Raw genomic sequence first — 18,597 nt, forward strand, 5'->3', positions numbered from 1 at the left:
ATTACTTCTATTTGGCAGTGGAAAAATGAATGCATTTCAGATTGTTTTAGAATTTGGTTTCATCCAAGCAAAGATGGACACACATAGCACACAGCATGGTAAACATGGAAGCTCAAATGAGATTTGTTTACGACATGCAATGCTCTCTATGCATGTATTTTTATGTGAATCAAAGTCTAAATTAAATCTTTTCATCATATAAAGTGAACTCATCTATTCACAAGGTTTGGAATATACTGATTCATATGGATTTATTTTACGATGCCTTATGGCCTTTTTGGATCTATTAAGTTGTGGTTACCTGAACATTCAATAGAGGGACAGAACCTCTCAGGATTCATTAGTAAATGATGACCGAGTTTTAATTTTTGGGTAAACTATCCCCAGGAAGGAAGGAAGGAAGGAAGGTCTGGAATGACATGAGAATGAGTAAATGGTCCTGCCATTAAATATGGGTGCTCCATTAATGAATTTGACCATTTTGCATCAGTAGTAAATGTTAAATCGATAGCTGACTGCTTAATTTTCATTATTTCAAAAGCTTTTTCTACTGTATATCACACTACGAAATAACTGTCTAGTTCGACTGCCGTCTCAAATCCTTTTTAAATGTCCTATAAAACTCAGACTCTGCCTGAAGATAATCCTTAAACTGAAGCGCTAAATTAATCCTCCTTTAAAAACAGTCAGCTTGTTGAAGCACATTTATGCAAGTGTGATCAAAAAGATGGCAGCGCTACAAGTGAGGAAAAGGCCTTAACCCTAAACAGAGTTCAGAGACTGAAGATTAAATTAGATTCTCTGCAGATTAAGTGCTGCTCATATTCTCGCATGCTCCGTGTTTGTATATCCCATTTTTGCTTTTGCTGCAATAACCCTGTGTACATAATGCATTGAGAGCGCAATAAAACTGTGACACCAGGTATGACAGTAAATGCCACAGTCTATTAAGCCAGGATTTCTGAAAGGGCAGGACACCACTCCACTCTGTTTCTATGGAGTTACATATAGAAAGAAAGTTCCAGCACTTTACTCTCCAGTACTAAAAAATCCATTTCTTTTATAAGACACAGTCTAGTTTTAAAAATATGCTTTCTTACAATTGTTAATAACAGCCTTACATAATCTTCATCAACAACGATTTCATAACTTGTGAGTATTATGTATCAAATAAAAATTAACACGATATATCACTGCCAGTGTGTTGTTATGTGCTACCATTCTGCTCATATTAAATATGCGTCCTCCAGGGAAATCATTGTCGTCAAAGCCTGCCATTTTGGCTCCATCCATTTCGCCATTGGCATGCTTCATATGTTCCTCTCGGCTCTGATCAGAACTCATTAGAGTGGCACGTGTTCCTCTACTAGTGCCTGTGTAATTAAACCTCTACTCATGATTGACTGCACTCGCTCTAATTCAATGTGATAAACCATTCGACATTCAATAAATTTGTTCTGTACAGTGGAGCTGTAACTTGGTTACAGCCATTTATCTGTCAGATAGACAGTCCGATAGAGATGGATGGATGGATGGACAGAGAGATAGCTAGAGACACACACAGACAATAGACACACAGATAGATAGATATATAGACAGACAGAGAGAGAGAGAGAGCCAGAGAGAGACATACAGTGGGTAAAAAAAGAAAAGAACCCTTTAAAATAATCACATTTTGTTGCTTTGCAGACTGAAAAGATGACGGATGCATTTTTTGTTTCATCCAGCTGCAGTGAAAGATATAACACCAACATGTCAGAAAAAAATGTAAAAATAAACAACAATAATCAGCGAGGTGGAAAAAGGATCACTGCCTTGTGTCAGTATTTTGTTGAAACACCTTTTGCTTTAATGACAGCCTTTAGTCTCTTGGGATATGTTTGTTTGCACATCTAGACTGCAATATTTGCCTACTCTTTTTTTTGCAGAACTGCTCAAGTTTAGTTCAATTTGATGGTGACCGTTGTGGACTGCAGTCTTCAAGTCATTCCACAGATTTTCACTGGCTCTGACTTGGCCATGCAAGACATTCACCTTTTTCACCCCCATAATAGTATATTACCACCTCCATGCTTTGCTGTAGGAATGGTGTTATTTGGAAGGTGAGCTGTATTGGATTTCCGCCAGACATATCGTTTGGAGGTGAGGACGAATAATTCAATTTAAGTCTGCCTCAGAATCTTCAAGGTGGGTTTTGGCAAAGCTCAGTCGTGACTGCATGTGGCCTTTCTTGAGGAGTGGCTTTTTCTTGCAACCCTCCCATACAAGCCACATTTGTGGAGAATTTGTGGTATTGTTGTCACATGCACACAATGACCACTTTGTCATAAATTTGTCATTAAACCAGTGTCATCCTGGCTTTTTCATCCAGTTTGGAGCGACATCCTGATCCAGGGAGGGTCTGTGTTGTACCAAATACCTTCCACTTCTTAATAATAGACTTCACTGTTCTAGGCATTGATAAATCCCGGAGATCTTTTGACAGTGCCTTGTCACCCATAACTGATTGTTTGTTTCAGTTGCACTACCAAGGGCTGAAATGCTCCAGGAAAGCTCTGTTCATTCTGAACTAATCAAAATGAGCACAGCTGATCACAGTTTAAAGTCAAATGGCTTTGTGTTTCACTGAGAAGGTGATTAGTTACACCTGACCTGATTGTACAAGTCATTTTTAGGAGGGTGGTGTTCCTTTTTCCAACTCAGTGATTCTTTTTTTCTTTTATTTTTTTTCTGACATGTTGGCGTTTTATCTTTCACTTGGATGTTATAAGTTGCACCGAGTAAATACAGAACAATGGATGGATGGATGGATGGACGGATGGAGAGACAGAAGGAGAGAAAGCTACAGTGTTATCTGCATAAGTTCACCTGGTTACGAATAAAGTTAACCGTACCTTACCTTAAGTGTGTGCAAACACACAAGGAATTTGTTGTCAATAGTCAGAGAGAGAGAGAGAGAGAGACAGACAGACAGACAGAGAGAGAGATTGAGGGGGATAGGAGAGAGAGAGAGAGAGAGAGAGAGAGAAAGAGAGAGATAGATGTTTTGACAATAGAGAGAAGTCTCTTTTATTAAACAGCTCTTCCGGATACACTTTAGAAAACTGGGGCGCCTGCTCTTCACTGAGCTCACATCAGCACAGAGGAGGAGCCAAACAGCGAACAGCCTTTGTCTCTACACAACATTAATGAAAGGAAACCAGACACAGAAGCATACAGACTGTCATTTCCTGACAACAACAACACAACAGGAACAACATGGGGAGAAAAGACAAGGAGAGGCCAGAGGAGGAGAAGAGGTCTGTCCATCTAGGACAAGTGGCAAAGGCAGAAACCCATTAGAGAAGTGGCTGGTGTAGGCGTTAAGGGGGAATGAGCCTTTATTTTATATTCCACATTTGTGGGATGAAACTTTAATGGACTCATTCATAAGCTTCTTGTGAATTAATTTGTAACATGATGTTATTCATGCAAGACGGGACAAAGAGAACATTTCTGGGTAGGTGGAAGTTGCCATCCACATGGACATTCTGCTGATGAAATCATGACAAGTAGTGTTTTTCACTCAAATGAATACAAAGGCAACTACTGAAAGGCTCTTTACAGCTTTCATCCAACATAAAGTCATCCTGGTAACGGAACTTCTCCGGGCCACATTCGATGAAGATGTCCTCCTCTCCAAAGAAATCTTGAAGGCATATGACCTGCGATTGGAAAGAGAGAAAGTCATTAGCAGCATTAGATCCATTAGAGCATCTGAATGTCTCTTTAATAATGGATTTAGGATAGAAAACCTAATGATCAAAGAGCCCAAATTACAGCTCCAGCCCTCTCTTCTTCAAAAAACCAATGAGATGGTTTGATTGTGATCACCACCCAGAAGGCTTTGAAGGCTTTACTGAGCCCATCGCTAATGTATTTTTAAGATGAATAACCACCAGCCATGTTATTGTTGATTGCCCCTAATCAAGAAGAAGTTAGATCTTCCAGCCAAGCATCATTTCCCATCAGCCCTGTGGCCATCTTTGGGGACGCTGCAATGACAATCTTTTTACAGTTTGATTATTTCAAACAATGAATCAAGGGGACAACAAGTAAACAAATGCATATATAATCAGACTTGAGAACAGCACAAAACACACACAGGGCTACAGAGGACCTTTTTAGAGAAGAACCAGGAAATTATTCCTGTTTTTTTTTTTTTTTTTTTTTGACAAAGTATGATTTCTAGCCCCCTAAAGCTTGAATGAAGAAAATACATGATTCTTCATTAGCCAGACAGACATTTTTTTGTAATGAAGGGAGAGGGTACAGAAACTTTAGATTTTAGTTTCTTAATTTGATTTTATTCATGGGGGTTGGAAACTGACATTGAGATTGCACTTTTGTTTGCTATGGCATTACATTTATTAGTATAAAAATTATATAAATGGAAATAATAATAGTTGGTTGCTAAGATGTTTAAAAAAGTTTTGAGCACATTGCTAAGCACTTTTTTTAAAGGGATACTCCATCCCAAAATGAAAATTTTATCATTAATAACTTACCCCCATGTTGTTCCAAACCCGTAAAAGCTCCATTCGTCTTTGGAACACAATTTAAGATATTTTGGATGAAAACCTGGAGGCTTGAGACTGTCCCATAGACAAGAGCATACACAGCATACGGTGATAATGAGAGACACAGAGGAGATCGTTGACAAAGGAATTATTGAATAAAGTCGTTATTTTTGTTTTCTTCGCTTACAAAACGTGTTCCTGTCACTTCATATAACCCTGATTGCACGTCTGATGGCAGATGGAGTATTCTGACGACAACTTTCATACCTTTTCTGGACCTTGACACTGTTATTTACATGGCAGTCTATGGGACAGTCACAAGCCTCCAGGTTTTCATCCAAAATATCTTAAATTGTGTTCCGAGGACAAAATGAGCTTTTACGGGTTTGGAACGACATGGGGGTAAGTGATTAATGACAAAATTTTCATTTTGGGGTGGAGTATCCCTTTAAGGTGTTCTGAATGTTTTAAGCATGTATCTTGTAGTTGCCTACGGTGTTCTGAATGATTGCTAGGCAGTTTCTGTGTTCGGAGTGCTTTAGCACATTGTTAGGAGATGCTAACGTGTCCTGTTTTCTAGGGGTTTATGTTTCTAGGCAGTTGCTAAGGTGTTTCAGGGTGTTTTAGCACATAGCTAGGCAGTTGCTAAGGTGTTCTTAATGGTTTAAGCATGTTGCTAGGCAGTTGCTGTGTTCTGAGTGCTTTAGCACATTGCTGGGCAGTTGCTCAAGTGTTCTGAATAGTGAAAGCATGTTTCTAGGCAGATGCTAAGGTGTTCTGATTGTTTTACCACATCGCTAGGTTTGCTAGTTGCTAAAGGGTTCTGCATTTTTAGAACATTTCTAGGAAGTTGCTAAGGTGTTCTAAATGCTTTAGCTTGTTGCTAGGCAGTTGCTGTTCTTGTGGTTACTAGGGCATTGCTAGGTGGATGCAGGAATATTCTGGCTGTTTTGAACACCAAAAAAAGCCCTCAATACAATATACGCTGATCCCTAAAATACGGCTCAGATCCCACTTTCAATGTAAATTAATCTATAGTACGTTTCCACAAATTATAAGTCTGATTTCTTGGTAATAGCATCAATTTATGGTATCTTCAGGCACAAACAACATTAGCTAACTGGCATGGCACAGATTACAACATTTGATGTACTAAGCAACAAGAAAAAGAAGAAGAGGAGGATAAAAAGGGTTTGTTTTGAGAACTAATTGCACCCAAAACAGCAGGAGCACCGGGCCTTAAGGATGAAAATATTTCTGATGTTTTCTCACCAAGCTCCAGTTAAAAAACATCAGAAAAACAGTTCCACGTAAGGGTGCAGTGCAGAAAAGACCACTAGGATGAAGGTGATGCACAAAAAGAGGCGAGAGAGAATCAGAAATTAGGAGCGATGGAAGCAGCAAAGAGTCAGACTCAGACTGACAGAGATAGCTGTCTCCCAGAGCAAAAAAAGTAGCTTTGATGTTGTGAAGAAATATAAAAACAAGTTTGGTTATGCAAGACTGTGATCAGAAGTTCTCTGACTCTCTAAGTGGAACAGACAAAGTGATCAAGCTGGCACAATAAACTGCAGAGCTATCCAAAGATTAAATGCATATTACATGGATTATTTCTGAACAGCAGCTTTGATGGAGATGAGACCAATGCATGGCAAAGCGCTGATTATGCCCACTTACATAATTATACAAAGAAGTTAAACGTTCAGTGAATATAAGGACAACACATTAAATTAAATCTTTTTAGTTGAATTTTTTTTACCTTCTATTTTCCCTGAAAGAACAGAGTAAACAATAAAAATGAGTCATTTATAGCTTAGATGGGCACAGACACCACAGAGGTGAGTGGACAGTAAGTTCCCGTTTTGCAATGCTACAATTGCGCCATCTAGAGGAAAATCTGTGGCAGCGCATGATATATTTGTCTTTTCAGCTGACATGGTTCATTTGTAGAGCAATTTAAATCATTAAATGTTTATTATTCACTACGAATATGCGAGGCTTAGATTCATATCCACATCAATTTCCTTCCACTGATAAGACCATATAAATAGAATTAATTGAATATTTCCTTAAATGATAGAGGGCGATAATTAATGAAACCACTAGGTGACGCTGTTTACATGCACTAAGCCAAAACATAAGGAAAACAAGAGTGACAGTAAACTGGCAATTATTTATTTATTTATTTATTTATTAACATGCAATTCTAATTGAAATGCTGTGCCTAAAATTGTGGCAGAATAAACCACACATACATACACTTTTTCATCACTCTTTCTGTTTCTTTTCACATAAAATCTAATTCAATTATAATAGTACAACTATAGAATTATAATAAATTCACAGGAACACAGGTTTAAAACAAAGAAATTTGAAGTTATGTTATAAATATTTAAAATGTAAGCGGGGCAGTTGTGTGTGTGTTCGTTTCTTCACTATTCACTGCTGTGTATGTGCAAACCTCAATGGGATAAATGCAGAGCACTTTTTGGAACAAAAACTCAAAATGTTGATCTAATGTAATTTGCAACAATTAGCAAAATGCTACTGCAGACTTTTAGACCCCAACATGTAAATCAAACAAAATTTTGCAATACTTCATTCTGCTTCTTTCCAAATGTGAGCACACAAATAAATGCGTTTGGGCAGGCAAATATTTTGAAGTCTGGAGGACTAAAGGGTCTCTTGATACAAATGAACTGTCTCATTGTTATTACATTTAAAACAAATGAAATCCTCTCTTCAAGGCAGCATTTTGCTGCAGTATGGATGCTCCATCTTGTTGTTCTCGCCCACAGCTCTGGTAATTCAGCAAGAAAAAGAAAAAAAACTGTGATATGCTATTTTTATTTCCTGCTTTCAGGGAAGTTTCATAGAGAAATGAAGAAAAGTGAAAGTGAGAAAATGAGAAAGTTAGGCCAGTGGGTTATATATAGCTGCACAGGTACACTATGTCGTCATCAAAAAAAAAGAGGACAACATGAAGGACAAAAAATAAGGCTGATGTGAAATCAGCATTTCCATGTCCACCTAATATTATATTTTACTTGAGAAAATGAGAAAGCTGATCCCAGACCAGACCCTTTGCTTTCACATGCATGATATGAGCCCAGGGTGCAACATGAAGAGCATCTCATGGGCTGAGCAAATGTGTTTAACATCTCTGTGACAAAAACATACTCTTATGTGTATAATAACCCAGAACAAATGCAGAGAAACCTCTTAACAGAGTAAAAATTGTGCCCCTCTGTTCTCAGTGAGGACAAGTACAGCATTTGTCCTGGTTCAGGAGGAAAGTGTTGGTTTCTGATAGCTGGCGTGAACCAGAGGAATTGGTACCAAACTCTGCACCTCTGTCTCTCTCGGTATTTGATCTCAGACTCTCTAGTGTCAAAAAAAAAAAAAAAAAAAAAAAACAATCCACCCATGTCACCCAACAATATAATGTGTACATTTACAATTTATTGTACTCTTATTTACAATACGATCAACAAATCTTGGTAATCTTTCTAATCTTGACATTAACATGACATTACTGCATTTACTATTGTCAAAAATGTGGAAAGGCTTTATTATTTTATATAATCCCTAAATGGGCATTTCTAAAAAGTAATTTTATATGCCATGCTAGTTGCATTTGGATCAAAAATATTTTCTTTAAAATAATGTTCACTGAAAGTGAGTGTTTTTGTTAATTGAAATGAAGTTGAAGTAAAATAAAATATAGATATTAAATTAAAAAAAAAATGAAATGTTGTTCTGGCAACTAATTGAAATAAAATTTTAAACTGCAAAAAAGTTTGAAATGCCATCCTAAATTACTAAAACAAAAATAAAAGAGAATAAATAGAAAACTAAAAAAAATGACAAAATTACAAAAAACTTAAATTAAATGAGAACTGAATACTGAAATTAAAAATGAGAACTGAAAATCTAAATTCAAAATACAAATAAATACTACAATAGTATAAATAATATTAAATAATAAAAAAAACTCCTCTGGTCCAGAATAAGAACAGGAATTTGTATTAAGAATGTTGACCTTTAAAAACGGTTTATTAAATCACCTGAACAGTAAAAATTTCAAAACTGAAATGTGTAAATGTTTATGAGAGCAGCACCACACAGTCATTGGTTGGACAAACCAGAAGACTGGAAACTGGATGATGCCATTGGTTGAGCCAGTGTTTCTGTGTCAGGGTTTTTACTTATCAGGGAACCTACAAATAGATTACTATCTGGATATTAAACTGGGAAAAGCAGCAGAAACTATTAAACATGAAAACTAAACCAGGAAAAGTAGAAAGCATTAAACATGAAAAAAAACACCGCAGCATTTGACAGACAGTCAAAGTGAGTGGCGCTGTCCTTGGGTGTGCTGAGAGATCTAGCACTGCACAGAGATATTTTTTATTATCGCCAATGAGAACACACCACAAGATGTTTTATGCCATGTGTTTGCTGACAAGAAAGAGAAACAAGCTATTGTATCTCCAACGTTGAAAGAAATAACAAGTCCTCAAAAGTAAGTACAGCCTTCGACACAAAAAACCAAAACAAAGGCAAAGGGGCCTTCTTCCTTTCTCACCGCACTCATTCAGGGTCATACTGCAAATCTTGAGTAACCAGGCTGGTGGTTAATCCAGTTTAGTATCATGTGATGGGACCTAGAATAGCTGTCCCTGTCAAGGGGGAAGAGAGAAATAAATACATTGCCATGACAAAGCTGATGGATCAATGACCTGCATCAATACCAGTTCATGCTTTCACAACTCATCCTCATCCCACACATGTGTGCATGTTGTAAAACACAGCAGGGAGTCTGTAGGGGTAGAAATGTAGAACATCAAGCTTTATATACAGCCATCCTACACCCATATGTGTGTGTTCATGTGGGTGTATGTGTGTTTAAATGTGCGTAGAGGGAGTGACGGGGAAGAAAAATAAGGCCTAACAAAATAGGGCGTTTTTTTATGACAGCATTATGATCTCGTGGGAGGCTCATGTCTCATCAAAACAGTTTGGTCCTTAAACAGAAGAAGCCCATCAGACAACAGATTGAATTATTGCCCACCTCCATCTGAGTGTTCCTCAAGCCTCCGCCACAAAGTGTTCAAAATAACTGCTGTCTTCAGCTTGTTTTGCATTCGGATGAGGGAGACACAAGATGAAATTTTGACACCCTGACATTTTCATAACTGTCATATTTGAATCTGATGACATAGTGGGGTACATTAATTGTGTTGAACAATTATATCTTTTAGGTTCAGGAATTTCTTTCGCCTGACTGGAGAACACACAAAAGCAGTCATGATATAGGCACTTTTTCCACAAATGTGCAATGGAAAATAATTTAGTCACCTTTAATACTCCAAAAAAAGGACAAACAGATTCATAACAATAACAACTTAACAATATGGCACTTTAAGATGGACTGTTGTTTAAGGTTTTTTTTTTATAAAAAGAAATTCATATTGATGGCATCCAAGGATCCATTTAAATTTGATCAAAAGTGACAGTAAACACATTTATAGTATTACAAAATGTCAACATTCTATTTCAAAACAATACTGTTCTTTTGAACTTTCTATTCTTCAAAAAATAAAAAAAGGTTAATGGTTAATGTGTGTAATTTTCAGCTATTGAATGACTTAAGAAGCTGCACAGACATCTTTTAAGGTACTCCTGTGATGATTTTTGGTCGTTTTTGAAGAAAAAGCAACTTAAACATTTTACATAATATCACCCTTACTTTTCAGAGAAGAATGAAAATCATATCTTTGGAATGAGTAAATAATGACCGCAAGTCTCATATTTTATATGCACTGTTCCTTTAAGAGCACCAGGACCTTCAAGGGAACTGAGCCCTCCTATTAATGTCAGTGTCTGCTATAAATGTGGAGCTTCTTGCAGATGAACTTAGCGGCCATCTTGATCTCCTAAATCAGGCCTGCTAAATGCCGAGCAGACTACAAGAGCAGTTACATAAGACCTCAATTACATAAGGCTGATTCTATGCCAGAAGTGGGTGGAGATTAGAAATCATTTTATTATAACAGAAGACTGCAGTGAGCGTCTAAAAAAAATCACGTCCCCTCAAGAACAGACCTGCCGTAAAAGACGTAGCTTTCAGATGATCAGACTGTTTTTCTCGCATATCGTGTCACTGCTCTCTTGGGATGAGAGTCTCACCAGACATGCTGTCATTAGAAAGTTCAGTGGGGACTTATTATTACAGCAGCACACATTAAAAGAAAAGGGTATGATGATATGATGACTGATTAATTAATTTCAGAGTGTTTCCTCAAAGAAATCATTTCCTAAGAACATTCAAAGCAGCAACACTTATGCAGTGTGTGCAACACTTAAAGGAATGCAAAAGTGAAGACAAAGCTAACAAGATGAACTACGAAAAAAAAGAAACTGAAAACATAAAAACAGAATGAAAAAAAAAACCAAAAACACTTAGTCACTTAGAGCAGTTTTAAAGTAAAATTGTGGTGCTTTGTTTTAACAAGACATATATAAATGCTCCTAATTTCGTGGCTGTCATTGTGTGTTATGTTGGGCAGCATACACATATTATAAATGATTTGCCATGGAAAGCGCATATTGCTGTGCACACAACACAGTGCTTATTATATGCCCAAACACAAGCTGTCGACACACAAGATCACATACAAAACACACACGCACCTTCATGCACACACACACCACACCTGGGTAGGAGTGACCTCAGCACAAGCAGCAGACCTAACCTAAAATCTGATTCAACCAGACACCTGCTGTCCGACACGCTAACAGCTTACTCAGAATAAATGAGGATGGATGAGCTAATATACAAAGCAAATGAAAAACTGCACTTTTTTTTGAGGGACCTTCAATGCTGTTTATTTGCAACTGGCGGTCTGTGTTGCGGTAGTGCCCAGTTCATTGAAAGGACTTATGCAAAATAAGGGCAACCACAAACATGTTCATGCAAATCTGTGTTGAAAAGCAATGGCACAATTCTCCAATCTGGTGAGTCACGAGTGCAAGGTTGGCAGACAATGCAGCAGACTCACCGACTTGCGTTCCTTGCACGGCAGTTTCACACAGAACATGTTTCTGCTTCCACTGCTCTGGATTTCTATTTTCTATGTGAAAACATGGGCTAGATGGACATGTTTGACCATTGTGCTCATGTCTGCAGTTTCCTGTGCATGATATGGTGTTTCTAATACTCAGCACATAAGGGGGCCATTCACACAGCAGTGTGTTTAAAAACATAAGAAAACAGGGTAGTTGGATGGAAACAAAAAAGTAAAGGTCTAGAGCAGAATGTTTTCTTAAATGTTTAACTTTTTTAACTTGAGAGTCACATTTTTACTACATTGCGTCATGCACAAGGAACACTGCAAATTATTAACAGGCACACGATAAAAGATATGGGTATGATAATGATGATGAATTAATTATGGGCATACGTGCATTTTTTAATCTCATTTGATCATCATTTGATGAATTACTACATGATCAATATAGAATATGCACAAACTTTTCTTCTAAAAGGAATTCTGTGCACTCCTACTTTTCTTTGTTGTTAAATGAGGCTTATTCCCCACAAAACTTAATGCTGTTGGTCTACCACGATCTAAAATGAGACTAATATAACATAGAAAGGAGGCTGTTTGCTGAAAAGCTTGAACAATGACATTATTCGATCATGTAGAGTAAAACAAAATAAAAATAATAACAAACAGTCACCTAGAATCAAATTAAAAACAAAAACAAAAAGTTCATCTAAAACATTTGAAACAAAAAACATAAACCTCATCTTACAGTTAACTAAAACAAAAACCATCATCTAGAAAAACAAACAACAAAAGTCATCTAAAGTAAAAATTTGTGCAGTGTGCAGTTTGCCTCCTTAATTTTCATTAAATGCAATACATTAAGAAACAATACTGAAACCCAGATTACGCTTCAATTCTTAATTTAAATTGTTAATCCCAGATTTGGATTTTAATATGGGATTTAACACGCTAGGAAACAAAGAAATTCTGCTGACCACAATATTCTGGGAGAGAGCAAGACATATGCCAAAGGCAGAATATCTGGCCATTTTCATTGGACAGGAGGGGAAGGGAACGAGAGGTGAGGAGAGCTCAAGAGGGGGTAAAGGCCCTTTCGCCCAACAGACAATGGAAGGCTGTTAGAGACTGAAAAGACATGGCTAATTAAGCAGGTGTGTGCATATGCAAAACGGGGCAAGAAAAATCAGTTATGTCCATACGACAAATCTCAGGAAGAGCACACACATGAGTGTGATTGCCGATTACAACGCCTGCTATGTCCTCTGTCTCAGGCCCAAAGTCATATGCCAGAGGTCATTAAGAATCAGTTGCAGTATGCAAGACACGTCTGTCTGGTTATTATGTGTGTGTGTGTGTGTTGTGTTAACTATTAGAAGGTCTGTGTTTTGTGTAGCTTTAAGTCTTTTGTGTAAGTGTGTAGTCTGTGTGCGTGTAAATATTGGCTTAACGGATAAGGAAAAAGAGAGCCATGTCCGAAGGGCCTAAACCACTTATCATATGTCTACCTCTCCCTCCCAGACTCTAACTCCCCAACACACTCCTTCACACACTGTGCCCACAGTGATGTCCACAAAGGATCAGGGCCGTTACCAAGCAACTGGATCACATCGTCATAGAAACCTGTTGGGGGGGGATTGATCAGTTTCTTTGGAAGGAGAGTGAGCAACAAGCATGGGATTATAAAATTATCTCAGGTCCAAAGTCCTGTCCCTTTGTTGAAGAAAGACAACCACAACTGTGATTACGTTCATGTAAGTACGCTGCATAGGGTGGAAATGTGTCAGAAAGTCAGAGGACAGACAGAAAGCTCCAAGCCAGGGACATTTGGAGGGTCTGTGCATGGTGGGCAGATTGAAGTTAAAATGGGTTTGTAAGACAAGTGTCTGCACACTGTTAATTATGAATTGGCAGCTGCATGCCCTCTTTGTTCCAATTCTGTCAGGAATGGTCCTTCAGCAGCATTGCACCACAAGCAAAAAATGTGAGCCTGCATCAGTGTACCGGACAGGAAATTATTGGAGATCACACGGGGACTGGATTCAAGGTCCACTGGCCATCTGAGGGGAACGGATCAGATGGCACAGAAAAACTTTTCTAACTCTGAAATTATCTATATGCGGAGCACTGAATCAACGATAAAAACTAGTGTCAAGTGGTCAAGTGGCAAAAGTCAAGCCCACAAGATCTGACACCCAATAACTCTTTTGTATGGTGCTGTTACAAATCTGTCTAGAAAAAATAATATTGGATGATTCTCTCTCACCATGATAACCTTTAGTTGCCCCATCTATACATGGCTTGTAGTACATGATATTCACAATGGTTTTTACACACTTAAAACCTTACACAATCCATATTTCAACCTACAAGTAATACTCAGATAAAATTCTCACGATATGTAGGAAGATGGAATAAGAGCTTGATATACTGTCTCTGACCTCATTATAGCAGGGTTATCAGAAAGGTGCCATGAGACTCACGCAAAGACCCAAAAACCCAGAGTCTCTCCGCTCGTGATCATGAAGCATTTCCGGTTCATTCACATTTAATTGTCCACACAAGACACTGGCAACATGCATTCCAGTATCTGACATCTATTTTTAAAATCACGACAGGTGCTACAGACATCAGAGCTAGAGGCAGATGTTGGTTCCGTTACAGTGATTCCATCCCTGAAGACAGCAAGGCCTGTGTCGCGGTTTTAATGGCTTTTTCAGATACTTCCAAAAACTCCTGCAACAACCATTGTGTTTTCGCGGAGTACATACGCAAGGTTTTTGCACCAAAAACAACCGGCCTTTGATCTGAAAATTACATCAACCGCACCTAAACACACGGCACATCGCATCTCCTACAAAGCAAATAGAAACACAAGTAAATGACAGGATCTTGTAGCTGAAAGAAACATACATTTGCACTTGGAAAATCACGTTCATACTCCCATGTGGGAGTAATCAGATTGCAATCCATCTCCATAGTGCTTTGCCATTTATAATTAGCTCTTTCTCTAACAGACAGATTCCGGGGGGGGGGGGGGGGAAAACTCGGCACGCTCTGCTTTTTTTTCTGAAATATGCCATGCAATGTGCAATACGCAATTAAGCAGTCTCTGTACAAATCAGATTGTACATTAGACTCGTCCCATGAAGGAGATAAACTGTAATTTTATTCACTGGACTAAAAAACGGAGAAAATCTACATGATTTTTTCTTTCATAAGGCACAGATACAGGTTCATTTTACATGACATGTTCGCAGCAGAAAGAAAAATGCTAAAAATCGTTGCCACCCATTGAATAATATGCAGTCTCCCAACTCTCTTCCTAAAAATCTCCATCCGCAGATAAAAATGAATTCCTGCATGAATTTTGGTTACTTTTTGCACTTTGCAAAAACAGAGAAAGGCCTTACGTCAAAAATGGCTGTAGCATTATATATACAAAAAAGATGATTGTGTTAGGTTAAAAAAGATAATGTTATCTCATGACTCAAACAACACTGAACTTAAATAAAATCACTTTAGAAATCCCATTAATCACCTACACAGTCAGAGTTTATTATTGTTTAAACTCAAAACAAGTACCGCAAACAAGAACATTGCAAGCGTGCTTCCACAACCTGGATCATGCAGATTCAAACTGGACAATAAACAGGAAAATGTACTTTTTATTGCTTCGTTAATTGATGCGCACCTGAACTCATCAACCTCATATTTCATTTCAGCAACTTGTTTCAGCTTTTCGTCTCTAAAACCTATAGATTCTTCTATTATCTCCTTTATTTCCCTTTTCTGTGTCTCTCCTTCCTGGGTTCCCGTTGCTTTTTGTCTTCATAATTGTTTCCAGGACAAAATTGTGTGCTGTAAGGTGTCTGGCAAGGCTGTTCATTATACAGCTCCCTCATGCCCAATCGATCCCTGTTCTAAAATTAGCGCTACCCATTAATGCTCTACTTTATCTGGATGGGAACAGGGCTTTTATGCCGTACTGTGTAATCTCTGTATGCAGACCAACACAATGGGAGGAAGGCTTATGGAAACTTTCATTCAAAATACGTATATGTTGATCAATACAGCTACTCTAAAAAGGCAGTAAGTCTTAGGCATGATGCACATTGATATGAAGGCTGGTTTTCAACATTCAAGGGATTTGTTTGGATTTAGAAGGGATTTTTCACATAGAAAAGACCAAGTCTGAAGATCTGAAATACTGGCAAGAGCCACCAGCACAGAGATCATGGAGAAAAGTAAACAGATCTTGCGCAGATTCAGATTAAATAGAGTTTGAATTGAAATTTCAGTCAATAGGCGTCTGATTATTTGCCATTTTACCTTGCAGAGCACAGACATATTGAAAAGACAAGTATGTACAGTGGGACATTCAAAAGTCCACACTATAAGACTTCAAAACAGGGTTAAAACCATTATTATTTTTGTACTTGAAACAGACTAAACTTTTAACAAAAGATAAAATTTTGGTTTACTGAAATTAAATAATATATTATATATATATATATAGAATATGATATATATCTCTAAATATATATATTATATTATTATATTTCTTATAATTTCATACGTATAGATTATATAATATATCTCTATCATTATATATATATATATATATAGATATATTTAATATATTATATATTTATTTTTTATATATATTTACAATCCATTTTGGTTTTTTAGTTGTAGTTTTAGATATATAATTATGTTGCTAGTTTATTGTACACTAACTAACTCAAAGTAAAAAAAAAGAGAACACTTTAAAATTAAAATGGACACACAAAACAAAAAAATATTGAACATATTTTCTATTAAAGTATAATAGTAGTTCTCAATGAAATACTAAAAGAACCCTGATTTCAGAATAAAAACCTGCAAAATAAAGCATTGTAGGATTAATGCAAAACCAAACTTTCTAAATCAAAAAAATAAATATATTTATGACCGGGTAAAATGAATTATAGCAAATATTTTAAGATTCTACCTAGTATTGTTTACAGTTTCCTGTTCAAATCAAGCAAAATTTGATAGACATTAGCCCCATGTGATTTTAACAAAAAGTCGTCAAGCTTCTTGTTTCCCTTCCACATGAAGCACATGTTCTTTTGGATCATTCTCAAATCGTGTAGAAGTTCATGTCGTTTGAGTGCTTGTTGTTTTTTACTCCAAAAGGGGAAAAATAAATACAAACATAAACACAAATGTAAAAAAAAATAAGCATTTTAAATTTACATTTTTATCCTGATAATAAAATTTGCTAAGCACATAAAAGTCTTGCCTGGAGGGAAAAAAAGCTTTCACCAAAGCTGAAACTTTTGAACTGCACTGTACTTAGTACGATGTGGAGGTTTATTTACCAATGATGTATGATTCAAATTATTTAGAATTTTGTTTATACATTCACGTACATCCACAGCACGGGTCCTGGCATTGAGTTGTGTGCCACCTTCTGTCATTCTGCATGTGTGTGGGCAGCACAGATGTTTCAGAACAGCAACGAAAAGGTGGGAGGAATTTAAATGAGAGCAGAAGCCCGAGTTATTTCTGTATGCTCTGACGCAAAACCTGTTATCTCATGTTGAGTGTGTGTGGGGACAAAGACACAGATTCCCATTCATAAACTACAACGTAGATCTGCCTAAATCTGGCTGCAGGTTTAGGGGGAGGGAGATTTCTGCTTGTAGCAATTTGAAATAATGAGGCTTCATTATTTATAATCTCAAGGCTTGTGGACTAGAATTCATTTCACGAGGATTATAAAAAAACAAGAGCAAAATTGTTTGGGATGTTTGAGCTCCTTATTTCTAGGATATTCTTTTGAGTTTCCCTACAGAGAAGAAACAATCTCAAAACACTTTTAGGTCTATAAAGTATTATGACGTCAACTGATTACAATAACAAAGGAAGAGGGAACTCAGCTGGCTGATTTAATGAATCATTTCTAACATTTCCTATTTCACTACCAGTCAATTATCTGGGATCCCCAATGTGCAATTTCAGGAAGGCTTCAAGCTTTCCTTTCCATCCCTCTAGTCGTCAAAGGGATGCGCTGCCATAACAACAACGAGTATGATAATTCATTAGTTGTCTGAGGTAAAATCACATGAATGAAAATCAACTTCTACATAACAATCATGATACACACACAAAACAGATTCTCCCTTTCAGACTATGAAATTGACTTAAATACTGCAGCAATATCAAGATTTTCCATTAATAAACAAGCAATCTGACTTGCTTTCCCTCAAAGGGTGTAGGATCCTCTTTACACACCTGAATCAAGCTTTATGCATCACTGTAATGTCAGTCAGAACTGTGCCTCATAGGAGTGGGCTGTCTCTTACTTGTTGAGCAGGATGCGAACTGCCTTCCGTGGCTTCAACCCACTGCGGATGATGGTGCAACAATTTCTCTGGGTCTGATGAAAGTCTCTTTGCCATCTGTTTGGACTGCGGTCTCTGATTTCGAGCTGGCTAGAGCCGTGGGGCACTTGAGCTGGCCCAAGGCCCGGCTTCTTTTCCCACATTTCACAGACCGGTTAGGTTTGACTTGTACTGGAGAGTATTCACAGCTTTTTAAAGGCTTCGGTGGAGCGCACAACACATAACTCTCAACTAAAATAATGATAGAGAACATAGTCACGGATAGGCGAGTGATATTTACAAATTTTCTATGAACATGTATGAGAGCATGAGTTTAATTTTTTAGGAAAAAGACCTGAGGCATGTCGATTGTGCGTACTCTGTTAAAATGCATTGTATTTATGGTAAAGCCATGCATGAATTAACTGCTTATCGAGTGCCCTAAGTTTGTATCCTTGCCGTAACATCGACTGCTCTGGATTTGAGAATCCAACTGCATTCAAAGCAACCAAGATATGGAAACTTTGGGAAAAAATGGAAACACACAAATGCAAACGTGCGCTCATATAGCCTACACATGGCAGCCGAACTGCT

The 18,597-nt window shown here is 37.4% G+C and overlaps 1 pseudogene; it reads right to left on the reverse strand.

Moving 5' to 3' along the window:
- The window catches only part of LOC122144394, a 41,938-nt pseudogene extending 23,661 nt beyond the window's left edge, over nucleotides 1-18,277 (reverse strand).
- Nucleotides 18,278-18,597: the final 320 nt, after the last annotated feature.

Source organism: Cyprinus carpio, unplaced genomic scaffold (genome assembly GCF_018340385.1).
Source record: "Cyprinus carpio isolate SPL01 unplaced genomic scaffold, ASM1834038v1 S000006658, whole genome shotgun sequence".
Classification (NCBI taxonomy): domain Eukaryota; kingdom Metazoa; phylum Chordata; class Actinopteri; order Cypriniformes; family Cyprinidae; genus Cyprinus; species Cyprinus carpio.